Raw genomic sequence first — 16,620 nt, forward strand, 5'->3', positions numbered from 1 at the left:
AGCTAAGCTCGGACGGGTGTATGACAATAGATATAGATAAAATAGGAATTGAAAATTTTACACATTACATTAATAATCTAAATGTTTCAGTATCTCCGCTGCTATAAATTATTGTATTATCTATGATCTGCACACTACGTATTCCATGCTGAGCTCTGTATTTACATTTTTGTATTCGGATCGACGTTCAAGCTGTCAAAATGAGGCTTTGCCGATATTTGTGCTGTTTGCCAACAAAAGCCTGAACGCCGACAGACGTGTCGTTAACGTTTGAGAGGATTTTAGTTTCATTATTGGCATTTAACACAGAAATTTACATTGTTTGAAATTTCGGGGTATTATTATTTTTAATTGCGTGCATACGAATGACCATATCAGGGCAAGATTGTTTTCTATAGGTTAAGGAATATCTGCTATACTATTACAATTATAATTTCAATATTTTATCTCGAATACAAAGTTTGCGTCTTCGATTGCACGTTTTAACAAATATGTATATTTTATTTAAAATCGGAGTCATCGGTCGTGCGATTAGTGCGTTTTTATCCCAGAAATGGTTAATTTCTATCTTATTGATATTTAATACAAGGATAGTACCCCAAATAATAATAAAATCCGAATTTATATTTATTTTAATAACAATTTTGAAGAAGAAAGTGCAGTGTATGTTATTTCATAACTAACTTTTACATAGCAGTTTGTTCGCTAAAGCGATTTTGCTTTCTGTTTTATTAAAAAGAAAGAAAAACTACATCCCTATTTTTTTGGAATGTAAAGTACTATGCTTTCTTTTCTGTACGCTTGATAACGTATAGGTCAAAAGGTCATGATGATTGCTTAAGTAGCTATGGCGTAAAACCGCAAAAAATATACAAACTCACGTTCACTTTTATATTACAGAATTAAGTAAAAGTGAAATATGCAATTTAAACCAATCAAAGAGCTTTTGGACTCCAGGGCTTGTTGGTATCAAAGTTATCATAATGCATTAAGAATCAAGGGCTTGTTATTATGCGGGTTATACACTCCGTGGGTTCCAATAATCGCCAAATGATGTATATAACAATTAAATACCAAATATAAGCGCAGTAATAGCTTGTTAATTTTATCTAATTTAAACATAATATCACTTGTAGCTCTATTTTGCTTATAGCACTTTTGATCTAGATATTGTGGTAGTAAGAATAATATTTTATGAAAAAGATAATTGAGATTTAACCGAAAAGACAAATCACGAGTTCATTATAAGACAAATAAAATCCAAACCTATTTATTGACATCAGACGAATGTTATTAGATTGAAAATACAATAAGTATTTCCTAGTAGCCTGTGGTAGATGTATAGTGGGATAATTCAATCGATTGTTACGTCACCAGGAGAAAATGAAACTCTTCTAAACATTACATCTGCCTAGATATCTATCGCTCTTCTATATAGATTATACTAATATTGTTATCTCTTTAATAACGGTACGTAAAACTTTTAAAATATATCTCTCGTGGAACATTTAAATGGAAAAATTATAGGATGAGCAAGATTTAATATCTCTCGAGAATCAACGTAATTTAGTTCTCTACTTCTATTAGGTATATTATTATCTTTATATCATTACTTAAATTATATTGCTAACCGAAAAAAATGGTTTCGATGGGCGAACGATAAAAGAATCTTCCACTACCACTTGTGTCCTATAATTTTTATATGATATCATGATGATATCATTGCCTCAAGTTCCTTTTTTAGCCTGTCACCGACGTTCTGTTTACTCTTTCTTTTTTTCTCGAATCTTCCACGGCCTAAAGTGCGTTTAAGAAACGTTTTCTAATAACTGTATCAAAATACAGTCAAAATCTGTTATAACGACATCGAAGGGACTGCTCATATTCAGTCGTAAAAACCGATAGTCGTAACAACCGGTGATGTTTAATGTGTATCGTGCAAGTACAAACAAATCGATAGGGAATTATTGGAAAAATATATTTATATAATACGCGATTTTTCTTCAATATTAATTTGTTTTCTTTTTCTTTGTGACATTTTGAAAGTTTCACGAATAACTCCACAAAGTTTTGGTGCGTCTTGTCTATAGATAAGTAACAAACTAACTGAAGAGATATGAAGAAGCGGGCTTTGATTCTACCGCATGCACGTGTTTTGTTTCTAAGAATTAGAAAAGACCCTACACTAAACTAAATCCTATTGTTTTCTTTCCTGATTTTAATAGCCATTGAAGACAAATGTGGATACCTATTCAAATTGTTTACAATACAGCTTAGCTGGTCGTTCTAACAGATCTAATTCTCCGAAATATTAGTTAAATGTGGTCGTTTTATGAGGTATGTCGTTATTACCAATGTCGTAGAAAGCAATATTTTTAATATGGCATTCAGCCGGGACCTTTGTTCTAGGTTATTATAACCGGCATGTTGTATTAAACGATGTCGCAGTAAACGGTTTTGACTGTAGTACCTAAACGGAAATAAATTTAATTCAAAATATTGAATGATATTTTTTTAGTAAAGACAGATAATCAGGCAGGTGGTTACCGAAGCCCGAATATATCACTGCGTGAATGCCTCCTCCCATCTTCAGATATGAGATCTAAGTCTCAATTATATAGAAGAACAGCTGCCTCACCTTTCAACCCCGGAAAGCTTTTCTATTCGTCTAACAGATAATTAATTAAATTAAATTTACGTCTGTCCGCTTTTGAATAATTCAAATAGGTAGTGTTTATTTTGATATCCTTATCTGAAATATTGTTACCTGTTAATAGTCGTTCGCAATGTTATATAGCGTTATTTAATATATAACGTAGTAACAGGTCGAGAGTAATCACATCACGCGATATAACGAGAAAGTTATTTCGGGTGCTCATCCCAGCCATTGTTAATTAATATCCCAACAACGTGGGCGTCGAGATGAAATGATTAACTAAACGTAATCATTCCTACAATAAATAAATTTCATTTGATTATTTCGCCAGCTCAATATAAGCTAGTTATTAAATTTATGGCCAATTTCGATTTATAATATCTATAGGAATTCAAATGGATGTGCACTAACATTTAAGAAGACGACATTTAGTAGTTACAAAATTAAATGGTAAATCGAATATATTCTTAGCTCTACCATAGTTATTTCATGGATAAGTTGTTTTTTTTGTGATAATTTATTTCATCATTTCGCCAATCACATCACAAACATCATTTCTTATTTTTGTCTTGAGGCTCGGCAAGATGCGACTGTTGTCATTCGCTTTCTATGATCGTTTTCGGCAAGCACTTTCGCATCTCGTTGGTAAGGAGATGTTGATTGAGATAGTATACATTAGTTCGACGATAAAGTTTGTAAACATTTTTTTTTTATAGCTTTGATGGGGGGACGAGCTCACAGCCCACCTGCTGTTAATGGTTACTGGAGCCCATAGACATCTATAACGTAAATGCGCCAACCACCTTGAGATATAAGTTCTAAGATCTCAGTATAGTTAGAACGGCTGCCCCACCCTTCAAACCGAAACGCATTACTGCTTCACGGCAGAAATAGGCAGAGTGGTGGTACCTACCCACGCGGACTCACAAGAGGTTCTACCACCAGTAACACCAAACTACAAACGAAAAACTTCATTATTCGCCTGCCTATCGGAAAGCCCATAAATTTTGTTGTGTGATACGTGCTTAATATTGATTGTGAACTGTTTTCAAGAACAACAAATATCTGTGCAGCACATTTTAATCTCGCTTTTGGTTGCATTCGACTATTATTGTGACGTATCTCCCGCTGCGATGATTCCAGAGCCATATGACATGTCTTTCTTCAAACGCCCCTCAAAGGGCTTGGATGAATTAAGGCCACCACTGGCGTATGCTAAACTATCTTCGAAGAAGAACAGAAAGAAGAAGAAAGAAATCCAGAAATAACATTCTTGAGGATTGTTTTATTTTGACAAACAAAAAAACGGATTCTTGTGCTTTTTTTTTTCTCGACGGCTTTCCTTGTAGACTTAAATTTTGGTTCGATCAATTGAAGAAATTTGATCCTAAAAATAATCGTATGTACAAATACATTAAAATCAATCAGATATAAAAAGGTCCAATCAAACTAAGATGACATTTGACTCCGGTATCAATGTCGATATTCACTGCGCAAAGGACAGGAAGGAAAAGAGGACGTTTCTCCAAATGTTCAATGTCCAAACAAAAGTGCTCCGTAAAGGTCACGACCCTCAGCGCTGACGAACTCAACGGAAGAAAGGATAAAAAGATCAATGTATTAAGTTGTAATTTGGGATAGACGACTATATTATGTCCAGTCATTTTAATAACATTTTTGTAAGTGGAGAGTAACAGGTTGATATTTTATTTTGTATGCGGTTTAAACGCTCAGCAGTGAGTTGCCAAACTATTAATACATCATACACTAGAGAGGACTCCTCCTAACTTGTAAATTTAAGAGAGCTATTCTTTTTTTTTTTTTTTATTGCCCTTGTAGGCAGACGAGCATACGGCCCACCTGATGGTGAGTGGTTACCGTTGCCCATGGACTTCAGCAATGCCAGGGGCAGAACCAAGCCGCTGCCTACCGCTTAATACTCTCCACAAGCCTCGTTTGAAGAAGGACATGTCATAGCGTTCGGGAAACACCGTGGAGGGGAGCTCATTCCATAGCCGGATGGTACGTGGCAAAAAAGATCTCTGGAAACGCACTGTGGATGACCGCAGTGGCTCCAGGTAGTACGGATGAACTCTACTCCGGTGGCGGGCGGTGCGATGGTAAAAACGAGATGCCGGTATCATCTCGAACAATTCCTCAGAGCACTCCCCATGGAACATACGGTACAAAATACAGAGGGAACCGAAGTCCCTCCGCAGACCCAGAGGTTCCAAACGATCCGTGAGATTGGGATTATCGACAATCCGAACGGCCGATCCGAATTCATTACGGTAATAGCTATTTTATGCTGCTGGATGGTTACATTTAAAAATAAATTGGATGGATAAGCTTTGACAATAGTTAAAATTTATTTTATAGTGATGATCCCCCTGGATTCAAATATAATTCACTTCTTGTCGTTTCCTCTTATAGGAGTGGTCATATTTACATTAATCGTGCATACGACATATCAACGACCTATCCTTCACTTTATTCATGACTATGATCTGTCGCCATTTCAGCGGCCTGTGGCATTCTGAGAATTAATCTCGCTTCTTTTAGCCAACCCTTGGAGCATCATGTTAGTGAGAAATGTTCGTAACGATCTTATTATTACATTGTTCATATTTATATTTATGATTATATATATGTATGTATGTATGCTATGTGTGTATGTGTGTGTGTGTGTGTATATATATTTCAAACGATAGGTACACAGTGTGTAATTTTTTTTCAAATGATTCTTGACCACGTGATGGACGTCTGGAAGAGATCGCTCGTAACTAAATGCAATGCTCACTTTTTTATGAACACCAAAGATGAGCTGACGGCAAATTGGTGAAATCTTACAAAATTTTCGAGTGTGCTTACTCTAATTAAGAAAATTGATGCGCACCACAAAAGAACAAAGACCCCTTAAGTCTGGCATCCTAACCGAGTCATAATACTTATAATTCGTACAAGGCTTATATTATGAATATACCATCAGAACATTAGTTTTGTAGTCGTCGTGGCCTAACGGATAAGACGACCGATGCATTCGTGTTGAAGCGATGCACCGGTGTTCGAATCCCACAGGCGGGTACTAATTTTTCTAATGAAATACGTACTCAACAAATGTTCGCGATTGATTACCACGGTGAAGGAATAACATCGTGTAATAAAAATGAAACCCGCAAAATTATAATTTGCGTAATTAATGGTGGTAGGACCTCTTGTGAGTCCGCGCGGGCGGGTACCACCACCCTGCCTATTTCTGCCGTGAAGCAGCGTTTCGGTTTGAAGGGTGGGGCAGCCGTTGTAACTACACTTGAGACCTTAGAACTTGTATCTCAAGGTGGGCGAGGCATTTACGTTGTGGATGTCTATGGGCTCCAGTAACCACTTAACACCAGGTGGGCTGGGAGCTCGTCCACCCATCTAAGCAAAAAAAAAATATCTTTTGTTTGGTAATCTTAATCAAATGTATCAAATTTAAATAAGCGAAATTACCAAATTAATAAATGAAACTCACAACGCAGTATATTTTGCATTTATAGTTAACTTCAAAAGGAAACTAAAAGCAAAAACACGACGAAAAAAAATCAACTAAATTACATTATCTTATGGTTCATAATTCGGAGATCAGATTGAAATCATCGAGCTAATGAGAATTTCTTGTACGGGATAAACTACGTTTTTTTTTAATATGTACAACTGTTTAACTAAAAGTCTCGTTGGGAATTTATTGATATATTACCCAAATTGCTGCTACAAGCTAACAAAGTTAGTTGCAGTTACAAGTCGCAGTCATCAATGAGTATCAGCCCACTGAGTTTTTCGCCGGATCTTCTCAGTGGATCGCGTTTCCGATCCGGTGGTAGATTCTGCGAAGCATTGCTCTTTCTAGGGTCAGTGTTAGCATCACTCCGGTTTGAGCCCCGTGAGCTCTACTAGTTAAGGTTGCGCTGAAATAGCCTCTCAAGACTATCAGCTTAGGTAGGAAAAAAAAAAGAGTAACTGAATACCGACTAGAACGAAAATGTGTTTATTTTATTCAAAATGCCTTTTAAAAACTGAACGAATTAAAAAAAACAAGCAAGCCTCTAAAGGCACCCTCCTTTTTATTAGAAACTAGCGACCCGCCCTCGCTTCGCTTCGGAAACATTAAAACACACATGAAACAAAAAAAAAAAATTAAAAAAAGTAGCCTATGATCATCAGGGACAATGTCGGCTTCTAATGGAAAATGAATTTTTCAAATCGGTCCCGTAGTTTCGGAGCCTATTCGAAACAAACAAACAAACAAATCTTTCCTCTTTATAATATTAGTATAGAAGGGTTAATATATTGAATGAAGCTTTTTTTTACCTTCACCCTGTATAAGTTTAAATAATATCTTTGATTGTTCAAAGAAGAGCGAGCGAGCTAACAAAGTTTCATGGTGCTAATGCAGCGGTGAGTTTAATAACTCTTCGAACTGAAAGGAGCGCACGAAATTATTTATTCAACTTTAGATTATCCATTATGCTGCTGAAGAGGCTTCGCGTAAATAAGAAAGTTGTTAAGATGAGATCAAGTCGTTAAGTGTTTTTATTTTAAATAGAATGCATAAGTAAGTCCGATAAGAACGTTTATGAGTATTATTGTTATTGAAAAGAAATTTTTAAAGAGACAGATGACACAATCAGTTGATAATCTTACAACTCGCTCCAAAGTAAGAATTACTCGTAATTCATTGACATGTCGTTCGTCTATGAATATTGTCTATTTTAGTTGAATAAATAATCAAAACTATTTTTAAGGTTCATTTGTTTTATTATTTTTATTATAATCCTTTTAATATTTCTAGCGTTTCGAACAAACTTTACAGTTTTCGAAGTTACCAACGACTAATGCATTTATCGTCGACATTCAAATACTACGCTAAATACAGTCTAATTTTAATTTTAAAAGTAGTGTAAAGTATGTCAACTAGCCATGAAAACCAACAAAAATGTATACAGTATGAAATCCAACTAATAATAAAAAAATTGTGTCTGATATGCTGATTTTTAATGTTTTAGTATCTAGGTACTCGAGAATCTTTGTCACGCTTTACCGCTGAATCACCATTAAATCTCTTTGTTGAAATGACGTACACAGCACTACCTATCGTGAAGAGAATGGTTGAACTAGACCTTCAACCACTAGCAGCTTACTGCTTTGAGTATAAAATTCAAAAACTTAATTGACATTAAACAATGCATGGATAACAAAACATAGCAAGCTTTATTACTCAGGTCAATTTATGATCAGGTCAATTTGACAAAGCGCTATGAATAGAATAACAACAATACGCACTTATAGACTAAAAACTAACTAACAATAATAATGAACGTAACAATAATACTAAAGTTCACAAAACCATAAAAAGAAAATATTGATAAAATGTACGAAGCTTCATTCAACTCAATCGAATACACAGCACGCGAATACTCAAAATGCGAACAAAACACAGCTAAAAAAATATTCATTACTAGCTGACCCGGCAGACTTCGTAGCGCCTCAATCGACAAATAAAAGACCTAAACTTTTGTATAAAATAAACTTAAAAAAACAAGAGGAATCCGTCCGACGGGGGACGCATCAAAGGAAAAACGAAATTTTTATTTTGATTTAATTCCGAGCATTTTCATATTTATCTACCTTTTAAACCTTCTCTGGACTTCCAAAAATAATTTAAGACCAAAATTAGCCAAATCGGTCCAGCCGTTCTCGAGTTTTAGCGAGACTAACGAACAGCAATTCATTTTTATATATATAGATGATATGATATAAATTAGGCAGAACAACCTTTATAGTGCGAAAATAAATCTCCATAACATGCAGTTATTATTCATACAAGTGAAAGTAAAAGAGTGGACGTTGATTAAAATTCAATGCACAAATTATTATATACGTATACAACTGCATTTGAAGTAGACGTCGCGTGGGAGTCGATCGAGATCACGTTTGAGCAATTGTCGTCATTGGGGCGTGTTAACTACACCCGCCATTCAAGTAGCGTCTATTGTACACCTTTATTCGATTATTATCCGACCATTCAGCTACCTACGTGCCCAGATCTTGTTTTAGCGGCAAGATTTAATTAAAATATACTTACGTTGGGAATAATCATTCGGCGAACTGCGGGATAAGTTTGAACTTCTGCGTTTTCGGAACGGAGCCCTTTATGTGCGATAAAGCCGTCCTCGCCGAACTTGTTACTTGCGACGAAGGACTCGACGAGTAAATTAACCCATAGACCACAGCCCACTGAGTTTCTCGCCGGATCTTCTCAGTGGGTCGCGTTTCCGATTCTGTGGTAGATTCTACAAAGCACTGCTCTTGCTATGGCCCTTGTTAGCAAAACTTCTGATTTGAGCCCCGTGAGCTCACCTATACGTCTCTCTCTCTAGGCTATCAGCATAGGTAGGAAAAAAAATGTCTGAGGTTGGGTTCACACGGTGCTAGACCAATAAAAGCGTTACACTGAAAAACTCCATCAAAGACCGGATCTTTATGCAGCGATTTTTGAGGCAAAGTAATATTTTATTGATTTATAATAAATAATAAAACAGTACTATTGTTTTCTCACTAATATTCCAAATATTTATCCGCAATACCAACTTTATTCGGATTTATTCACAGATTATGAATCGTATAACTATTTTATACTGACTCTTTATTATTATTTTTCGTTCGTTACGTAATACAAACAAACAAAAGATAGGGCAAAAGAAATCGGTTTCAACCGGGTGCTAATCTCCTTTTTGTTTAAGTATTTTTTCATTATGTCTGAATTCATTATTTCTGTATTGTAGCAGCTAGCCCACTACAGTCTATTGTCTAGAAGATATAATTTAACCACTGCAATTCAGTAGATGTCAGGATATCACTATGCCCACAGCTCATTTGATTGTACCACGGGCCAGAACAACAGTTCGTAAGCTCAACCAATGTCGGACTCATTTACAACGAATAGAACTATAATAGACTTCAATTGGCATGCAGTTAGTAGCCTAACTTAATTCAGCTTTCTTTCCATTACTCTTTCTATCAATAGCAAACATGAATAATCAACAATTCACCATAACAATGAATTTTGAATTAAGAACTACTGTTGCCTGCCAACCTTTCAATATTGTTGTGTACTTTGAAGTTATAATGGAAAAAAAGCTAAAACTTAAAATGGACTCAACTGATTTTTTCGATAAATAGTATGTCCGTGTAAATAAATCAAAATATAGCGGTATACGACTTCTCTGATTATTGTTATCTAAATCTAATTATTACTATCATTCATCTGTTGTCACAATTTCCAATCTATTTTTCTTAACCTTAGTTGCTGTTTTAAGTAATCGTGGCTGTGAATGTGCCACCACCCATATTCCGATTTGAAACGTACAATTGCTTCGGAGGTGAGCAGTATGTAAGTTGCTATCTAGTCTGGTATTCACGGATGGGACTAACAATGTATTTGCTTGAATCACAGTGAACCTCGCTCTATTTATTGCAATTGGATGTAATAGTTTATAATAATTTCGAGATAAAACAAAGCGTCTGTCTTTATTAGGAGACGTAAGAGGTTAGTCATACAGCATAATGGTCAAAGGTATTGGTGGAAGAGATCCACACATACACCAAAAACTGCTAAAACCACATTGTCTATTCTGTTTCCTGCAACTCTTGCCTTCCGTTAAAAATTTCATCCATTGTTATCGGATCACTAATTATAAATTCGTGAACGTATATAGGTATCAAATTAAGAATTTCAGAAAACAATACATAGTAGTACGGTTTGATACATTAATTTTGATTCAGTGTTCGGATATCAAATAATGTTAGATATTAAATTAGATTTATCTTGTGTCTTAAAGTTAGTCGAATACAAACTTTGGTAGGCATTACGCGTGACTGGAATGATAGTTCCTTGGAAATTTGACTATTCTCTGCATTGTGATCATTTAACTAAATCTTGAATGATAATCTCATTTTCTCGAAAGTTCCGTTATGTAATTTCTTCTGAATTATTTACTGTTCATTCAGAGAATTGCTCACGCACAATAACCACACTATTTGAAAAACCTTAAATAAATTGTAATCAGAATATGTGTATGTCGAGAAAATTTATGGAACATTTACCGAACCAATTAAAGGAATTAAAAAAGGAAAAGTTTCTCATTTCGACTGTATTGTTATTTATGGGTTATATACTTCAAAACTTTTTTCTACGTGAAGCGATTTTGATAACTCTATTTTATTTGAAGTTTTGTACTTATTATGCGGTCCCATTTAAATTTAAAGATCTAACCAGTAGTTATCCTTGATAATACATATTTATTTGACTTCGACCATATTGAGTTTATTCTCATTTTACATCGTTGTATACGATTTTCTTTTCTGTTAAAATTATATAGAATTTTTTAGGGGTCGCCTTTATGAGTGAAGTTAAATTTTCAGTTGAGTCCGAGAAACAACAAAGACGAAGTAAGAATTAGAATAATTAATGCAAGATATTATTCTCTCGGCTACTAATTGAACTTTCGAAGTAATCATAAAACAGATTGAGTCATTAATAACGGCTGCAGATACTTTTAATCTAATAATCGATTATTAACAATCGTTTCTTATTGTAGAATCGTTCTTTTAATTCACGATCTGTTATGGCCGTAAATCTTTCGGAATGTAAGTAGGTACTGTTGTTTTGTTTTTGTCGTAATTTGATCCGGATAAGAGAATAAGTTCAAAGAACATTCACAACAACATTTCTAGTCTAGTTTGGAAAGTTTGGAATTTGGACACTTAAAAGAAATCTGAACTGTGTCGCAATAATGTTAACACATTTAATGCCAACTACACGGTGCCGTCGCTTACAATTATGTTTGTATTTTATGCATCAATATGATATATGATGAATATGATATATGATATCAATATGATGCCTTGATCTCGATACGAGAATAACTTCAATGAACATTCACAACAAAATTTTAGTCTAGTTTAGAAAGTTTTGGGATTTAGACACTTAAGAACTTAGACACTAAAAATCTGAACTGTGTCGCAATAATGTTAACATATTTAATACCAACCAAATACACGGTGCCGTGGCTTACAATTGTTTGTTTTTTATGCATCAATACCGTTGCTGCCGTTGCAATGACTTTACGTGACGCACATTTCTATATACGTAAAGTAGCAATCTTATAATGCCAAGTTTTTTTTTATTGCTTAGATGGGTGGACGAGCTCACAGCCCAACTGGTGTTAAGTGGTTACTGGAACCCATAGACATCTACAACTTAAAATGCGCCACCCACCATGAGATATAAGTTCTAAGGTCTCAGTATAGTTACAACGGCTACCCCACCCTTCGAACCGAAACGCATTACTGCTTCACGGCGGAAATAGGCGAAAATACAAAGTGTTGGATTAGGATTCGCGATATACATTTAAACAAATTGATGCCAGGCCACGTGCCACGACTCCGTGTACTCGCCCATATACATCTATCTCCACGGCGCCGTATTTTAATTGGTATTAATATACTTTTCAAATGTTTTCCGTTGATAATATCACTAAAAGACGTTTGAATTATCTCGACTATTCATCGATCTCATTCTCATAACAGACGTGAATGTTTTATTTTTTATTGCCCGTGTAGGCAAAGGGGCTTGCAGCCCACCTGATGGAGAGTGGTTATAGTCGCTCTTGGACGTCAGCAGTGCCAGGAGCAGGAGCCAAGCCGCTGCCTACCGTTTATGTATGTGATGTATGTAATGTTGCGAATAAACTTCTGCTTATTGTGTATATGCTTACAAATAATAATAAACAATCTTCTACAGCATTATTCGCTAAATGTACAATCACTGATTTTTTAAATAACTCAGATTGTAATTTTTTTTATTACTAAGATCATATCCTCCATCTTTTTTTATTGCTTAGATGGGTGGACGGGCTCACAGCCCACCTGGTGTTAAGTGGTTAGACATATATAACGTTAATCCGCCACTCATCTTGAGATATAAGTTCTAAGGTCTCAGTATAGTTACAACGGCTGCCCCACCCTTCAAACCGAAACGCATTGCGGACTCACAGGAGGTCACAAGTAAGTAATTATTATTAGTAAGTAAGTATAAGTAAGTAAGTATTATGAGACAAAACTAATAAAATATAAGATCATTGCCTTAAAAAATTTCAAAACAATATTCTTAGAGATGTTTCCGGGGTGACTTGGTTGTTGATAAATTGGAAATTCCCGAAACTTACACCTGCGTCCTCTCCTCGGGGAAAAGATGTTCTACACAATTAGGTACTCAGTAACTTAGTTTACTTTGATAATAATGTAGACCTGGTGTAAAACCCCGGCTAATAAATTATGAAAGGCAAAGACTTCAAAAGATTAATAGGTATATCATTTTCAAAGTGCCTAAAGTTTAATTAAAAACAAGTCTTCTTGGAAATATTATCAGTTCGTACAAAACTAAAGTATATTACAATATAACGCAAACCTTAAAATGTGACAATTTGTATCATATAAATGTTATAGCAATCATAAAGCGACAAAAACAAGCCCATATTCTTCATCACGACACACACTTACCGACGTGGCATCTATATATTAATACGTGAAGCAAAAACTTTGTATCCCTTTTTACGAAAATTGCGTGGACGGAGGAGTATGAAATTTTCCACACTTATAGAGAATGTAGAGAAGATGTGCACAATGCTAATATTTTTTTTAAATAATGCATAAAAGATACATTAAATCAATAAAGAAAACATTACACACACTACATAGCATGTATTTGACGCACACACGCATGCATACTATTTATTGTCAAACTTTTGTTCTTGACGTCTGTTGTCAAATTGAGATTAAATATTGTTTGTCTTTGTTAATATTTTTTATAGTGTAGTCTTGGCGAAATTTGTGATTATAGAAGTATAAAATACAATCATAAACTTACAATTCCAATTAATTATAGTCGAATTTCGAATACTGCGGGACCTCTAGTAGTGCTTAATCGATGTGTTCCATTTGTCATGTTCATGTCATTCATTGTCCGAATAACGTCCACAAATCAGCGGTACTATTAATGTTAACGAGGTAAACATTTGAGACATAGAAGCCCATCAATTCTTAGGGAGAAAAAGCTTAAGAGTACATTGACTCGTGTGACGTCAGTCGATCGGCGCCGACCCGCGCTGAATAATGAGAACAATAAATAAGCCAAGCGTCCAGATGTCTTCGGATGAGACCTAAAGGCATTTTACCAGATTAATCGTTTAGCTTCGGTTTAATTTGATAATATTAATGAAAACAAATATTTTTCCTGTCAGCAAGAACATTTATTTCGAAACAAACACAACTCATTTTTAATAACACTCCGACCATACAATTGTTCCTCGACTTCTGGTTTCCAAATTTAGGAAGTAAAAAAAAAAAACAAAAAAAAACTATAGATATTTGTGTGGCTTCCGTAACAATCTCAAAACGAATGGCGAATATTTCGAATTACTGTAAAGTGGTTATGTAAAGAACATTGTTAAAATTAGAATTGCGAAGTAATGTAATCGAGAGTGAAAACAATTAAGTAGGCAATTATTCGCGATAACGTTGAAATTACACAGCTGTGAAGCGCTTAAGGAAAATGCTTTGAAACAAATCTACACGTTTTCAGAATCGTAAGAAGCAGCTCAAATTGACTGCCAGATAGGTACTTGTTATTCGAATCTCGGACTAGTTCTTATTATTGAATTAAGACAAAGTTAGATAGGGTGTTTACTTGAAACAATGGTATTTTTCTTTTTTCAAAAAGATACCAATCCTAATTTAATTAGTAAGTAAACAAATTGTTTCATAGTTGAACGTAATCTGATTGGTCCTATAGATTTTCAGATACGCTCAAAAAATACTGTTGTTAAAGCGGTAAATTTTATACAAGACATCCTAAAAGTGTCCTCGAGGCGAATGCTCCTGAAAATGCTTGGCGTTAAATTACTTTTACATCAGCACTTCATCAGCAGCATCTGTTGCATATTTAATGTGGTTTTAGGGAACAATTTTCTTGGAAAGCACGCCAACTTGACGTACAATTTTAAGTGTGTGTTATTTTATAATTTATAGAAATAAAAATATAACGTTGTTTTATCTGAATATTTTGTTAGATTATATAAACTATCATTAAAACTTAAATTAGGAGCTGAACAAAAAAATCCTCGCCTCTTCGACTCTTGGGATGTGTAACTGAAATGTTGGAAGACTTACTGGTGGTAGGACCTCTTGTGCCTGCCTATTTCTGCTGTGAAGCAGTAATGCGTTTCTGTTTGAAGGGTGGGGCAGCCGTTGTGACTATACTTGAGACCGTAGAACTGATATCTCAAGGTGGGTGGCGCATTTACGTCGTAGATGTCTATGGGTTCCAGTAACCACTTAACACCAAGTGGGCTGTGAACTCGTCCACCCATCTAAGAAATAACAAATCATTAAATGTAATGCCATTTACGCCTTTCATAGAAGATAGTTTTATTTTTGTGAATGATACTACTAAGTACCTACTACATACTTCATACCTACATACACTAGTTATCGAATACTTTTGAGATGATCAAATCTACTTCATGGAGAGCTACGAACCATTTAAGCTTCATAGAGCCTCTGTGGGATAAGTCTGGAAGACAAATTTTAAAAAAATCCTGCTCCGGCTATTAAGAGATCTAAAACCCATGATAGCCAAAATGGAACGCAGTTTCTCAAGATTGAAATTGAAATCTTATTCACTAAGGAGATATCAAGGAAACTGGAACCAGTTCTATCAAGCCTGATATTACATAGCCCGTGTTCTTTGTTTTCCTAATTATGAAAAAATGATAGGCTACGAAAAAACCCGAAAAGTTTTAATGTAATAAGTGTAATGTATCAGCGAAATTGATTGGTTTCAAACACACTTGTTTGCATCCCTTAAAAAAACTTCCATCGTGATATTATTATTATTATTATGAAGTATTATTACCTCGAGACTCATCGTATAACAAACAAAGGACTTTCTTAACAGCAACAAAGATCATGGGAATAGCAATTAGAAATTTGAAAGGAAAATGATAACAGATCTTATATATCTTATCTTATACAAATTAAAACTCGCGTTGAAGATTATATTTGAATTAAGTTGAAGTACTGAAAGCTACAAAATATAGCACTATTATAGCAACAGCAATAACTTAAAATACAGAAATCAATTAGTGATACTTACACATTCCAACAGTAAATGGCAATTAAGACAGTTTATTATTATCATTTACAAATTGCCAATGTGGTTATTGCTTAGATGGTTGGACGAGCTCACAGCCCACCTGGTGTTAACTAGTTACCGGAGCCCATAGACATCTACGACATAAATGCGCCACCCACCTTGAGATATAAGTTCTAAAATCTTAGTATAGTTAGAACGGCTGACCCACCCTTCAAATCGGAACGCATTACTGTTTCACGGCAGAACTAGGCAGGGTAGTGGTGGTATCTACTTGTGTGGACTTACAAGAGGTCCAACCACCAGTAATTACGCAAATTAAAATTTTGCGGGTTTGATTTTTACTACACGATGTTATTCCTTCACCATGGAAGTCAGTCATGAACATTGGTTAAGTACGTATTTCATTAGAAAAATTCGTACCCGTCTACGGGGTTCGAACATCGTTGCATAGCAGGATACGAATGCAACGGAAGTCTTATCCTTTAGGCCACGAGGACTTCGGTCCCGGTATCTATATCCGAATATCTATATTCAAGTCTGCCATTGTGCGTGCAAAAACTGCTGAATAGATTTCGATCATCTTTGTTTTATAATTTACTTCCCTTTTTCTTCTCTATTAACGTTTTCAAAAAATCCACAATATCTCGTTTATAAGTACGTTTATTTCAATATTCAATAAATGGCGTAATTAGTTCTCTGAATCGCGCTA

Source organism: Bombyx mandarina, chromosome 03 (genome assembly GCF_030267445.1).
Source record: "Bombyx mandarina strain Sakado chromosome 03, ASM3026744v2".
NCBI lineage: Eukaryota > Metazoa > Arthropoda > Insecta > Lepidoptera > Bombycidae > Bombyx > Bombyx mandarina.